Consider the following 16,286-nt stretch of genomic DNA (forward strand, 5'->3'; position numbering starts at 1 on the left):
CATCAGTTATGGGAGCCATTAAAAAATTCAAGGCAAGAGATATATAACTAAGAAATTCACTTTAAAAGCAGGTCCTCCTTCCAGATGGCCGGTCTTAAGAAAAACCAAGAAGCAGGTGCCTAAGTATGTAAGCTACAGACTCTGTTTCTTGAAGCATTAGCCAAGACAAAATAAAAGACTCTGCCATTATTTCAACAATTGCACATGTTTAATGTGTAACACATTTTCATTCCCTTACATCCCACAGAGGGCAAGTTGAAATGGTTTGTGGATAGTCACATTGAAAATCAAGCCGAAAGGAGGGAGATTATGGAGTGGTGGTGACAATTTCCAGGAGACCTGAACAATGACATTATGATGTAAAAGTTAGGGAAGATCCTGGTTCGTGGGAAGAAGAGGAACAGTTAGAGAGAGTAAAGGCGTAAGAGCATAATGTGTGAGAATGATCACATTGCACTGTGCACATGCAAGAAACAGGGCATCTTAGTAAAAGGGGTTACAAGAACAGAAAGAACTAAATCATAACTGAAAGCCACAGATAATAAATCTCTATTTGAAGTTTAATCCTGGCTAAGAACCGCGTGAGGGATACCAGTTAGCAGATAGACGGGTCCCAGGTTTTATATTTTTACCTCTACTGATTTGTTTCAATGAATCTATTGCGTCTTGATTTCTGAGTACTTTTAAAACACTAACCTAAAGGAAATTCAGAGCACTTAGCAAAGGGCCGGTAATGTAAAAACTATTTCAAAATGAGAGTTAAACGATAGTTTTATAAAGGTGTAAGATTAAAAAATACCCGTTCAAAGAAGAGAAGAATAATTAATAGAATATCCCCGATCACAATGAACTTGTTAGAAGGGCAACAGGCCGTCTGTGATGCCTGTTAGACAATAGGCATTTGTAGAATTTTATTTTGATGAGTCTCACCATATGCACAGGAGACACAGGCAGAAGCATTCTTGATTCCACTGGGAAGACACCACTTTTAATTTCCCCCATTGTCCACTTAATAAATCCAGTGCTATAAATAGTTCACGATGTCACCCAATAGCATTATAATTTGCTATCATTTAATTTTCATTCAATGTGTCCCAGCCCTATGTTATTCTTCTGAAACAGAATGTTAACTAAAGTTAAAAATTTAAATAAACCACCATACTCTCTTGATTAGGGAATATTTATTCAGGAAAATTAATATAAATTCTCATTGTCCTTAGGGATTCCTCTCAGTAAAATATTGAAAATTACTTTCCTAAGACAAATACTGCAGATGTGATGGAAATTCACGTTGTGGCCACAAGGTGGCAGAATAAGATAGGAACTCCTTAAGCCCTTACACAAAACCCTCAGAATTTTCAGTAATCCAGGTTTATCATATTTCGAGGAAAAATGCTGAGACAATTGTATTAGGTGCCTTAGTTAATCTGTACAAAAAGAGAAGACAAAAGAATCAGCAGTGGAGAGAGTGGAGATGAATGGATGCTCCTTCCCATCCCTCCCAGAGAAACCTCAAACCCATGCCCGCTTCCATCCCTTGCCTTGAGCAAACAGGTCAATTCCTCAAAAAATCCTGCACAGGTGTCACTAGAAGACCGTGTCTTAAATGCATCTTGCAAAACAGCACTGGCCTGGAGAACTAATAGCCTTCTACCCTTCTCCCGTGCCCTCAGAACACTATGCAAACTTACCTTAATATAATGCACTAACATAACCATCACTTCGTCACATATACAAAATTAACAGGAAGTGGCATCATCTACAGCATTATAATTTTCTTCACTCGTGGATAGGATTAAAAAAAAATCCTTAACACTTGGTTTGGTTTAAAGCCACCAACTGCTCTTTAATAACTTTGTTAAATTGTAGTTATAGAATGCAATGCATTTTTTTTTTCTCAAAACGACCAGGAAAATCAAGCCTTGGTCATCTGTTTTGCAAAAGTTCTCCATTTATATTCAAAGCAGCCGCAGCCTTTTATAGGATTATTGCCTTTTCAGGATCCTGGCATGGTCTTAAGGCGTCTGCAGAGATGGAAAATTCCTGTTCAGCCCTCAGAAAACGACTCACTCATTGTGTCTTTACCACACCTCCCGGAAGTTCAATGCTTGAACACCTCATTCCCAAAAGTCCAATGCATGGCATTTGGTTTGTTTGTTAGTTAGTTTCTGCTCCTATCCTTCTGATTATAAAATTTTAGCTGCCTGTGTCCCTTTGTGAGTCTTTGAGGAGAGGAATTTCCTTTTTTTAGCTTATTAACTCAGCTTGCTATGGAGTTTGAGCTGAAAGAGGTCCTCAGCAAGCCCTTTGTGGGACATAGACAAGAACATGTATGTATTTCAGTATGTTTATATGTTAGTGGCACTATGTACCTATTTTGAGATTATATTTGTAATAAAAGATTAACATGCTATTAGTGTATCATTTGATTCATTCCTTTCTGAAAATGTGAAAATATTTAAATTTTGTTTGAATTACTGGGCTCTGGTTTTCTAATCTTCACATCCTCTGAAAATCACGCCTCTGAGGTTTCACAATGGTGAAATTAAAACACACATACTATTTAATTTATCTGTAACTGATCTAAAGTATTAAACCTGTGCATTCCCTTAAGACTTGAAGAATAAAACCCATTAGAAAACGTGGAAATGTTAGTTGTGATGTGTCAAATGTGTCAAATAATCCAACAAATAACACAGCATATTTCTCATAAACATAGAAATGACCTATTGAAAAATGGATATGAAAATATTTATACACTTTAAATTATAGGCTGAACTTGATTATTGTTAGATTATGTAAAACATTGAACACTACCAAACAATATACATCTACAAATAAGTTAGTGCACGGTGATATGATTCTAGATTTTTAATTCTAATGAAAATATCCACCAGAATGTGTACTAAGAAAACTAAAGGGTGAGCCCTGATAGTCTCAGGCAAAATCTTTGTCAAGGAAACTTTAGAAGACCAGTTTTGGGGGAGGAAGAAGTCTTAGCATTCCTTTAGGACTGAGAGATTCTAGTGCCTAGGTAGGTAGTAATTTCGTTGGTCCATTGCTGTGCTCGGGGCACATACTTTGAAAAAATTATGCGTAGAATGTTTAATAGAGCATTAACTTCCCAGTCTTAGAAAGACTGGCAAAATAATTTTAGGTGGTACCAGTTACTTGCCTCAAAATTAATATTCATAAAAAGATGAGCTTAAAGGGAAAACTTGCATTCATTATGGTCTTAGGGGAAAGTAAATATGTACTAATTATTTTCTCTATTTCTGACTTGGGGCATAAGTGTGTGTGTGTGTGTGTGTGTGTGTGTGTTATATCATCATTCAAGAACATTTCTATAACATGTGAAAATGTATTTAATGATTATGAACTGCAATCTTCTTCACTATAATTTCCAAATTCTAGTTAGAAAGCCTGGGTTATTCCCACTACACTATAAATACACACATCTACAGCATGTTAAATGAGCTTCTCTTCAACTTTCAGGAAGAACTAGATTGATCTAGGGACAAGTAGAACTGATCGTTAAACTTCAACTAGAGATGAAATGTTACCATGAAAGGAGAAATAGGAATGGTTGTATTCATAACACACATGCCTACATTCACTAATGAGACACTTTCTCCCATCCAAGTACTAACCAGACCCATTCCTGCTTAGCTTCCGAGATCAGATGAAATCTGGTGTGTTCAGGGTGGTATGTCCGTAGACTATGAGAAACTTCCAATGTTGTAGATGGCAAGGACAATGTCTAAGTCACAATGTTAATATTTCCCTAGGTTGTTTCAGTGTGAAACAGTACTTGTCTAAAGAAAATTAAAGTTCTTGAACAAATTTTGTAAAGCGGATAAAATACACCAGTCACTTCATTATCACTGAAGCCAGAGCTAGACTTTCTTGAGATAACTTGCCCATTTGTTTTATCCTCTATACCAGCCTGTGTGGTCTCAACACCCGGAAACATGCCAGTCATTGCTTGGGCTTAAAAAGATCATACTGCAATTTTAACTGACTTGAAATTTGTGCTTTTAATAACATATAAGAAACAAATTCAAGTCCACCTCTGTTTTAGCATTAAAAGAGTTAGAGAAAGGGAGGGAAGGGATGCAGAGAGAGATTTCAGACTAGTGTTTACCTGATACCTGGAAATGTGTTAGACACAGAGAAACATGTTCACACAGAGAAATTCCACGGACACACAAAACCAGAATTGATAATACTTACAAAGTACCTGTAAGGAGGGGAAAATCTCCACAAAGCCTTATGAGACAATTCCTATGAAGTTAGTTTTGTGTCAGCCATTTACAGCTTGGCATGACTCTTGCTTAAAGTGGGGTTTGTATACCCAATAAGACCCCATTGGGGAAATTGAATTTTTCATTTGCAAGTGGTTATCAGGAAAATTCTTCTGGATTAGGCATGGGGTTTGTGTCTACATCTTCTCTCACGGCTTGGACCCCGCGTGGCCCAGATCGGTCAGGCTCTGTCTATGGTGCCTCATTCTCTCAGAGTTCATACAGTGGAATCTTTACTTAAAAAATGATAATCTTTTACGTTTAGCGTCCTTTTAGAACTCTATGCTTATTTCAAGGATTTTATTCTCTGGATTTCCCCAAGCAAAATATAATATGGCATGAATATCGAAACTGCCTCCAGATTTCAGGCAATTCATTTCAAAGTGATTTCATAGTTAATTTATAAAAGTGCACCCATCCAAATGCAATTCCTAGAGCCAACAACAAATGGTAGAAACGTAACCAGGGCAGGCTAAGACCGCCTTCTCATAGGCGCAACTTACGAGAAGGCAAAGTGTTTTAAAGTTTTGATTCTGGTTTGATCAAGTTAAAAAATGGAAGGGTTTAAATTCTCTGGAAGAACGACTCGTCCAGAACAAAACCAACCAAAAAGAAAAAAAAGGAAAAGAAAAGGAAGTGATACCCTTCATAAACTTTGAGTACAACTGATCAACACTCATAGTTTCTAACCTTAGAAATGTGTTCCTTGCTCTGTTCATGTGAGATACTAGGCCCACTGGGTCATACACTGGGGGCATTGTTGCTCATCTTATACAAAGAACTTTAGGTTCACAAGCAACATGGTAAACACATTGTATGGTGCTCACCAAAGAACAGATATGGAAACACTGTGATGTTCAGTAGAGTTATATCGTCTAAATAGAGGGATATGGTTTCCGCCTTTTACAAACTAGGAAACAGCTAGAAACAAGCAACAGTCAAACAACTAGACTATTTATATCCAATGATAAACAGATGTGTTTAGGCTTTGAATCTATAGCTTAGTGATGCTGAGATCTAGAACGTGTGGTAACTGTTTCCCAAGTTCACTGATCTGGAAATATGATCACTTTTTCATTTGACTTGAAACACTCTTAATATAATCTTTTTGTAGTTGCTACTCTAAAGAAAAATAACACATTTAGAAGATATATATGAGTCCTGTTGTTAAAAAATAAGACAATATTATATGTTTTTCTGCATTGTGCATTGTGGCATGTTGTCAGAAAGGAGACAGGAAAGGACATCATTTTGCCAGGAGTGTGGGTTTTTATTGCTCTTGCAGGAGTGAAATCATTTTCCTCTGAAGCCACAGGAGGTTTCTGTTCAGGGTGTATGTGAAATCTAATAGTGATTATCTGAAGGAATAAGCTGTTTCGTTGCCTGGGAGTATATTCGCAAACCAATTTGAATAGATATTATATTATTTAATTTAACTCAAATAAATCCATCCACCATGAAGTAAATTTTTCCATCAGATAAAATGAAATCAATAGTTTATTTTATTTGTTTTAATCACTTGCTTATACCTATAATTAAATGTAAGATTATTGTTTCAAGCATATTTTAAAAGGTTTTTGATCACATCTATAAGAACAATTTTTCTGAAATCATTAAATCACAGGTTTTATAATCAGATTAATAATTTTATTTTTATTTCATTTTATTCTAGTTTTGCTTTTTTACTTGGTTGACCCACCACAAACACTGCAGTGAAATTTAGCAAAATTATTAGCAACAGTTACAGAAACATAAATCATCCCGAAATTAAATTGCTGAAAATAGGATTGACAGACTGTATTTAAACGGGTCTTCATTAGAAAATTAAATACAGATTTAAACTTGGAGATTTACTGATTGTTCATGTGAAATTTTAAATCATCTTTCTTCTCATAATGGACTCATTAAAAACATCTAAGCATCAAACACCATGGAAAAAGAGAATAAAACAAAAAAAGAGAAATGTTATGACAACATGTTACTGTGAAGCCTAACGAATATCTTGATCTTTGCTAAGGAATTTTCTGTGCTAAGACTTCACAAACGTTTGCTTTGCTTATTTTTAGTGGAGTAGTGGAATGTCTCTCCACTGAGAATCTTCTGTTTTAGTGTAAGGTGGAGGTGCAGAGGTTAGCAGTTATTTGCTCCATGAAACATTTCAGCTTTTGCAGCAGGGACTGTCTGTGCAAGGTCAAAAGGTTCATGACTGTAAAACCTTTCACAAGTAAACACAATTCAGTTCAATAAGATCTCTGCTTGTCTCTGACTTCTCCCCTTCTCTTTTTAAAATGCTTGTTTTCATTATCTTAATTTATGTGTATCTGCATGTCTGTATGAGATGCACCCTGTGTGTGCAGGTACCACACAGACCTCTAGAAGGTATCAGAGCCTCAGAAGCTGTAATTACAGGTGACTGGGAGCCATACCTAGATGCTGGGGGTGAGTGAATGGGCTAAATTTAGGTTTTCTGGAAGGGCGGTGTCTTAGTTAAGGTTTTACTGCTGTGAACAGACACCATGACCAAGGCAATTCTTATAAGGACAACATTTAATTGGAGCTGGCTGGTAGATTCAGAGGTTCAGTCTGTTATCATCAAGGTGGATGGACCATCCAGGCATGCATGGTGCAGGAGGAGTTGAAACATTTCTAAACTCTACCCATATATTCTTTTTACTAAGTGCTAAGGCTTAAAACAATTATTTATAACAATGTAACTTAAAAACTAGATAAAAGAAAAATAGTGATCAACTTAGCCTCCAAATATTCAGTGTTTCTTGGAAACAGTTTCATAAATACAGTTGAGTATTTCTATCTGTAAATATTAAGGGAAATATTTTGTTACTACAAATAAATGAAAGCCATATTCCATAAGTTTCTCTAAAAAGTTTATAGAATTCACTGTCACATATTAAAATCTATAGATGAAAAGTATTTCCATTTTTCATAATTAAACAGCAAAATGGTTCTACAACCTGTTACAGCATCACTTTAATAAAACATTTGCTCATCTGTGGCTCTTATGTATCCTCTTTCATAAATCTTTGTACTTTATTTTTTATGTATGTACATTCAGAATACTTTGTACCAGTTTATCCTCAATGCTTTTTAAGACTTGTGTTTACATAATAATGTGTGACCTCTGTATAAAACCTTGTGTGATTGAGTAATCAGAAGATGTTGAAATAATGGTATTTTGAAAAGTGTAATTTTTTATTGTAATTTTATGCAAAATATTCAAGATTTTGTTCAGCTATACAGGGATTTAGAATCAGTTCCAAAATAAAACATTAGCTGAAGAGATGCCTACCAAAATTTCTTTTTTTTGAACAACCTTATTTTAAAAAACAAAGATAAATGTATAAATTTTAAGCATTTTTGCATAAAAGTATACAAATACATTTTTGTCAGTGCTTGTTTTTTTTTTAAAGGTTTGATAGCATGCATTAAGATCTTACTAGTTACAATGAACATAAAGTGCATGTAAAACAAGATGTAACCTGGAATTAGTCAAAGTTTTCTTGGTGTGTAAAGATTAAGCATAATAGTTTTTTCTTTTATTTTTTTTCTTTCTTTTCTTGAACTTCATATAGTCTGTGAGCTGTTTCTGGGGTGTACAGAGCTTTCTGGGGTTAGTATCCAATAATCAGTGACTGCATATTATGTCTGTTCTTTTGTGACTGGGTTATCTCACTCAGGATAATATTCTCTAAATGCATCTATTTTCTTAAGAATTTCATAAAGTCATTGTTTTTGATAGCTGAGTAGTACTCTGTTGTGTAAACATACCACAATTTTTGTATCCATTCATCTACTGAAGGACATCTGGGTTCTTTCCAGCTTCTGGCTATTATAAATAGAGCTTCTATGAACATTGTGGTGCATGTGTCTTTGTTGTATGTTGGAGCTACTCTAGGATATATGCCCAGAAGTGGAATAACTGGGTCTTCAGGTAGTACTATGTCCAATTTTCTGAGGAATCGCCAGACTAATTTTCAGAGTGGTTGCACCAGTTTACAACTCCACCAACAGTGGAAAAGTCCTACCAAAATTTCTATGAAAATCAGAACAAGGTAGTAAAATGCATTTTACAATGAAGTTAAGTAAATTTACATAAATATTGCAATATTTATATACTTAAAATAGATATGTGATGGTACAGCACAGAAAAAGATGTGGCAGGAGAGATAAAGAGAGAAAATCACACACACACACACACACACACACACACACATGCACACGCACACACACACACATATATATATGGAGAGAGAGAGAGCTGAGGGAGAATTTGAGAGAGAGGAAAGAAAAAGGTAGAGATAAAGGGAGTGAGAGGGTAGAGAGAAATGTGTGTGTGGTATGTGGTGTGTGTGTGTGTGTGTGTGTGTGTGTGTGTGTGTGTATGTGTGTGTGTGTGTGTGTGTGTGTATGTGTGTGTGTGTGTGTGTGTGTGTGTGTGTGTGTGTGTGTGGTATGTGGTGTGTGTGTGGGGGGAGTTTTACTGGAACAGTTTTGCAGAAACAGGTTGTAGAGAGAACTAGCTAGGCACACATGAAAAACATGAGGAGCCAAAAATGGGAAGAAACCAGAAGATTAGAACACGATGCCAAAATTTGTATGAGGCCAAGCAGAGCAATTTAGCCAGAAGCCAAGAGAAGCCAGATGGAATCAATCAGCTTAGAAGATTAGATTGCTTGGAGGTTAGAAGCTTCCAGGCCCAGCCTAGGGATAGTTAGAACAAAGAACACTTTGGGCTTAGCTTAAGCTATTTATTTGCACAGCTTGGGTATGACTTTCCCCTCATTTATTCATCAGAGGAAATAAAAGCAACACTTACAAATCATAACTGTTTTGACATTATATCCCAAAGCACTGATAGCAAGGAAACTTTTTGTATATTTATACAATTTTCTAGGTAAGTATGGGAATAGTATAAATTTATGGCTAAAGTAATGACTCCTGAATATTTCTCATCAACAATAACTGTCTTCTTAATCTATTGATTTGACCTTCCAGTTTCATTGGATTTACCATTCTGAATACAATATTTATCAAATTAAATTTATGATCACTTGCCAAGTATACATTGATAAAATGGCATTGTCATCTGTCCTTCAAAAAGTTGATTCTTAATTGTGCCTTAATACATCAGGTTCATAGCACTCTAGTCAGGTTAATTTTGTTTCCTTAACTTCTCTCTGTCTATTCATGAACCAACTAGAGTACAGAGCAATAATGATGGTGGCCTTCTAAGAAGAGTCAAAGTGATCTCTACTCCTGTCAGATGGTTAATTCTGACAATTTGACCTTCTTCCTTGAAGTCTCAGTACCATTAGAGTGAATGCAATGGTCCTGTTACAACTAGAAAGAGATAGAATGATCAGCCCTTATGGATAAGAAGGACGGTCCATAACTCCATGCTCAGCTGTGTTGGCCATTCTGCATGTACTTTCATGAGTTATACATCTTCCATATCCATGAGCACAGTGCTTATTGTTGGAAACACTTCCCACTACTATTCATAATTTATTTTTAGTTTTTATTATGTCAAATTTCAAATAGCTAAGAAATATGTTGCTGAACTTTTTGATTTATTTGTCTGTGTGTATTGTTTGGTTTTTAGTTTCATGTCATTCAACACTTTCCTTTAAAAATTACACCACAACTTTCTTTTGGTGTCAGTTCCTTGATGAATTAAAATTTTATTGTTAGTCATGAACTATGGAAGACAAGAAAAAATAGTAGCTGTTATAGGTGTTTTTTAAACGGGTGGTAGATGCTACTGATACATGACTCATCTACTACATATTTGCTGAGCACATACAAATATAATGAATTAGCCAAGATATTATGAGTGTTCTCTAAATCTCAAAAGTTAAAATTATATAAACAACATTAAATTTCGGGACCTTGTGTTAGTAATAGAATTCCTGGCAATGTAACAGGTCATTATGTTACCTCAGTTTGAGGTTTATTTTTCAAGCCTATTGTTCAAATGACTAGTATGACAGAAAGGAAAACTCAGTGTTCTTACACTATGTACAATCATTATATCAAAGGGGAATTACCTTAAGAAAAGCTACTGTATCAAGGAAATAAAATGTCAACAACTAAATATCCATCAGTGTATAAATGCAGAATCATTGACCAAAAGTTATTACTTCTCTTTGAGATAACCTTGAAGGAAGCAAGATCAACACAAATAAATGATACCCATTTACACATGCCTTTTGTGACACTGATCATAATGTCCATGTAAAGTGCATCAAGGTGCTCATTACCAGATAGATAAAATAAAATATGAAACATAAAAAATAAATGGTTATTCAACCATAAACAGAAACAAGATTCTGCTGTCTGTATAAAAATAGATGGTACAGTAGCTCATCAATTAAGTGGAATACGCCACACTTGGTAATATTAATATTGCATATAGATTTATAAAAACACACTCATTTCAGGAGAGGAGTACAAGTCATAAGATGAATGAGAATAGGTTTAAGAAGGTGAATATGAGCAAAGTCTTGTGAACATGATCTGATGAATCCTTTTTTCCAGAGTATATACTGCTTGCTTAAAAAACTGAAAACAGAATTTCCACTAAGTATTGAGTTATGAGCGGATTGTGGGCAAGAGATACTGAGCAGTAAAGATGAAGGGAGAGGGAGGAACAGAAAGAGTACAACCGATGGGAAAGACAACCAAACTGAATTTCATCAAAACACAGACTAAAAAGAACTTTACTCTTCATATCATCTTAAAGGGAAGCAAAGCAAGATAATCATAGTTGGGGTATACTCCGAAATCAGCATGTACACATGCAGAACAAGGAACTCTAAGAAATGTGCACAGCACTTTTGAAACTGGTGTGGCTGTGATGTTCAATGCATGAACGTCAGAATGAATTCCAATTCTCTAGATAATAAAAAAACATAAAGAAACGAGTACAGTGACTCTTTCTTTAACATCTGGGTATTATCCTTGAGCTCATCTAACTTGATAATTATGTGGAAGGCAATACATAATACTTCTATGAGCTTCAGGAAAAAATTGAAAAGCAGAACTTCATCACTTCTGAGCTTCCTATCTGCCCCTTGAAGGATATAGTCGCTATCAAGAAGATGAAGTAACTGAAGTCTTCCATGTTATAGCTTGATTGAATAAATGCAAACTCTTTTCTTATTAGAACATTTTAATTAGTCATAGGTACTTTTTGGAGCTGAGAGTTCCATTTAACTATGAAAAACCTCCTCAGCTTCTCATCTTCTGTCCAAACTTCATGGCAAATCAACAGAGCAGCACCCTAAGTTAGTTCTGCTTCTATGTGGTTGGTGGAAATCTCACAAGTTTAGGCACCATGAGGTTCTTTGTTTTATGAAAATAAATGCAAATTGAGTGAGGTAAGGTTAATAATTAACTATCTTTAAAACAAATGATAGTCATGGACCATATGTATAAGGTCATTATCTTCTAAAATACTGTAAATAGAAAGGAAAGAGGCTGAGGAGTGAATGGTAGAGAGGCCAGGAGGTACCAGTCAGCTCTGGTCCTGACATTGAAAGTCAAGTACGGGTGAGTGGAAAGACTTCAGAAGGTCAGAAAGAGACAGGATCTCGGACTTTGCAGGAATGCATCCTCAGTAGAGCATTGTGGACATCTTCACAATACTCTGGTGCATGATGAAACATGGTGCTAGAACTCAGGCCCATAGAACTTTAAATTAATAAACTAACTCTGTGACTAGGCACTGAATTTATGCTCATTTTCCTGAACTAAGATATGAAGTATACATACCACTGTTTCTATACAAACACAGTTAACATGGCACTGAGGAGTTTCTGAATGCTCTTCCTAGAGTTCACCCTGACTAATTATTTTCAATATCCAGCAGACATTACTCCATTTCTCAGGTAATTTGAGGAGGGCAAGACCTTTTGAGGATATTGCTGTCACCAATCTCTGAGAGAGCCTGTAAATCTCCGTAACTCTGTTTGGAAGAAGGTAAGTGCTTTTTTGTGCTTTGTCCAAGGTAGGAAATCTTAATCACTCCTTCTGTGCCAAGTGCTATTCTTTTGGATGGGTTTCAAAAGAGCTAGCTATCCAGCACATTCATGGACCAGTTCTCTGCCTTGGGGGATGTTGTTCTCTCATCAAACAGCCAATCCATCTATTGGCAGATTTATTAAGGCTATTTAAAAAAATTAAGCTTCCCAGATTTCCCATCTGCAAATAGAATTTGAATCTGAACCTGGAGGGCACTCACCTGACCTCCCCTTGAACTTCTATGGAGGGCTTCTTTCCCTCCACCGTTTCCTCTTAGCTGCACGTATAGATGGCTCCAGTTTTATATCTACCATGCAGGGTGGCAAGCCTGTGCTGCCTGTGGCATGTGATTCTCATGATCCACCTCGTTTAGGTTTCTCCTAGATAAACCATCTTTATACACCCACTCTCTGATAAGAACACACAAAGCTGATTACCAAGACTCTTGAATGATTAATTTTCTAATATATTTTCTTTTAACTTAAGAAAAGGTTTAGTTGAAGATTTACCAGCTGTCTTCATAGGAGATTAAGAATTTAGGAAGAATATTTTGTTGTGACAACTGGTATCTTGGGTGATAGAAGGGGAATGTGAGTCATATCCAATCTGTAATACTAAGAAGCTAATGGAGATCATTTTGGGTGTTTTTGTAAAATGAACAGTAGAAAGTATTACTATAGTACCTGAAGTCTGGTTTCCACAACAAAAGGACATATAAACCATGCCTCTCTCTGATATCTCAGAACTGCAGTTCAACATGGAATATGTGATTAATTGAACGTGACATGTTAAAATGATGCTAACACAGCAGGTACTGTTTTTGTCATATGAACTATTTCCCATTTACTATTGGAGGCAGAGCTCATCTGCAATTGTAGAAATGATCACACGCAGTGCCCAGCTCTCTAGCTTTTTCAGAAATTAAGTTAGAAGCCTAGAATAATCTAAGCTGTGGGATTCTAGAACATAGTGGACTATGGAGAAATAAATTCGGCCAGATAAAAACAAATATTTACAAGACTTATTCACCATCCTTTTGCCAAATGCTGACATGTAACGCATGGACAACTGGAGCTATATCAACCATCTGGAAGCATGCTGGATAGTATGAGAGCCATTATAGCAGACCACAGTCCTTCATTCCACCTCTCTAGGTCTCTTGTTCCACCTTTATACATGTGCTTTTCCTTTGCTACATAGTAATGGCTTTTAATATACTAAAATTAAATAGTACTTTTTACACATAGCTTCTATTTTATCCTAAAGCTTATCATCCATCAACACACACACACACACACACACACACACACACACACACACACCATACATACAGAAACACCATCTCACAGATACACAGACACATGCCATGAACAATCACATAAGAATTACATTAATGCAATTGGTTATTCCATATTTTAAAATAACCTTATACAGTGTTGTTACAGAATAAATTTTGCAAGAATTCTTTTTCTTTAAAAATGACTTTTTAAAAATAACTTGATTTCAAGTGCTTTACATAGAGTGCTTTACAGAACAATATGTGTAGATTCATACATACAAAAACCACACACACACGCACACACACACACACGTGGATATACAATCTTGGTTTGTCTCAAGTACTAGTAATCTTATAACTGCTTTTGATTGGGAAAATTCTATCCAATTATTTATCTCTTCTCAATAAATACATAGTTTTAATTTTCTAGATATTTAATAAGGGAATCTGATATTTACATTGGTTTAAAATTCTATTTGAGTTTCTATTTATAGCCGATTAAATTTGTGTATTAATTTCTAAATTGTGAATTTATTTAAGCAATAATTATAAATAATTGATTTAAGATTATGGAATGCAACAACATTAGCATATTGGGTGAATAGTCTTTTGATTTCTAGATAGTTAAACATTTGTTTAACAATTAAAATCACATGTAATGTATTTGTGAAATTAAAAGGTAGGCAGATATGATTTCCCAAATTTCTTCCAGATAAGTTTTTTATTTCTATTATTAGGATGATATAAGTTCCATGTGGCATAAAAATGTTTCATAAAAATTGTCATAATGACCCCAATATTTTCTTTGGTTCTGTTAAAAATTATAATGTTCTACTTTGTTTATTTATATTGTCAGGAAAATGAATGGCCTCCCAGAAATGGACTGTATTGCTCGCTCTTGGTTTATACTCATTTGCTTCTTTGTTTCCTACATGCTCACTATTGTGAATAAAAACTGAAAATGTACATACTTCACCTGGCACATCACACGCATGAAGGACATGAAGGGTTTGTCCAACACTATTGAAGATCTGCTCACCGAGATTACTATTAGTCATGGATGTTTTGTCTTCTCTTCCTCTGTATACTTGCTTCTCCTTGTTATCCTTATTGTTTTAGAAATTACACCTCATGGTGCTAAAAGCAAAGCTCCTGCTTCTCTTAAATGCTTCAGCTTTATTAATAATGTGTCTTCTTAGAATTCTATGTAAATGCCATGTTCAGTTTTAGATTTTGCAGTCTCTTTAATCAGAATCAAGGGAATTACACAGCTGTTTGGAACTCATGTTAAGATGTAATTAAACATCTGATTGAATTTCTGCACATATTAAGTAGCAGAGGGTAGTGTCTGTGAAGAAGACAGACCATGCTTATTACAATTTACAAAAGATTCACTTCGATGTCCAAAGTGAGGAGAGGTAGTCTCCTATTATAATGTTTCTGTAATAACCAACATTGTAAAAGACAAATCAATAGATTCATACATACTTTATCATAATGTGTAAACCAAGACAACTAAATTGTAATCTTAAATACATTTATACCTCATTACAAGTATTTTCTATCACAGAATATTTTCAAAAGGATATAAGCTTAAAATCAAATTATCCATTTCTTATTATATTACTTTTCTCAGTTTTTTCTTGTATTTTAGCTAAGTAATAAGAGATAGGCAAGTAAATAATATTTAAAAATAATTTATTTATGCTTATTATTTTTGGAAATATGCAATATCATATTTAAGGCATTCAAATGGATTTGCTAAGTCCATAATATTTACAGAAAGCATGACAGCAACATTAGCTCTTAAGTATATAAAATGTACTTAGCATTTTTGTATTTTGAGTATGTACATTCAGTGATAAAGATGAAATGAATAAGTATTTACTTAATTTATAGTAATATAAATATCAAAAGTTTTACTCAGTCACATTATTCAAAGAAGAGCAAAATATGTTTATTTAAATTGCTGTAGTTTAGAAAAATATCCTAAGTCTTTCAGCTTTATATAAAGATTGCATTGAGTATCTTACCATTAATTTTTTTCATCTCATATCATATAGTGAACAATTTTTCATGCTTAATGAGAAGATAAAATACTCCACAGCACATGTGCCCAATTGTGCAGTGAAATTTTATTTCCTGGACTTCTTCAGTGTAAAAAGTGTCTATTAATCATTATGTTGATTTTACGATGTGGGCTATTGCCCAGAGGAATTTTGCAATGATCCAAAGACTAATTTTTCATGCAACACAGAGCTGGGCTTGAATATAGGACTTGGAAATTGTAATAATTCTTTCATTGATATGGTTGTTTTTTTACAATTACTCAGCAGTTACTGAAATTCTAGTATATAAGTAAATGTTACTCGATAAGTTAAAGAAATGCTACATTTTAGAATACTGAAACAGACACCTTATATTTAATGTCTTATACAACATCCAAGTAGATAAAGTTATAAAAACAAAATAAGTCACGATTTTCTGTATTATATGTAAATCGTGTTGGTCAGGAAAAGCAGGAGTTCAACAGCACTTGGGTAAAAATTTGATGAAATATAATTTAATTTCCTTTAACATAGAACACACACACACACACACACACACATGCACACACATATATACATATAATCTAACTAAAAGTTCAAGAAGTTATTTAGATT

Source organism: Micromys minutus, assembly GCF_963924665.1.
Source record: "Micromys minutus genome assembly, chromosome: 7".
NCBI lineage: Eukaryota > Metazoa > Chordata > Mammalia > Rodentia > Muridae > Micromys > Micromys minutus.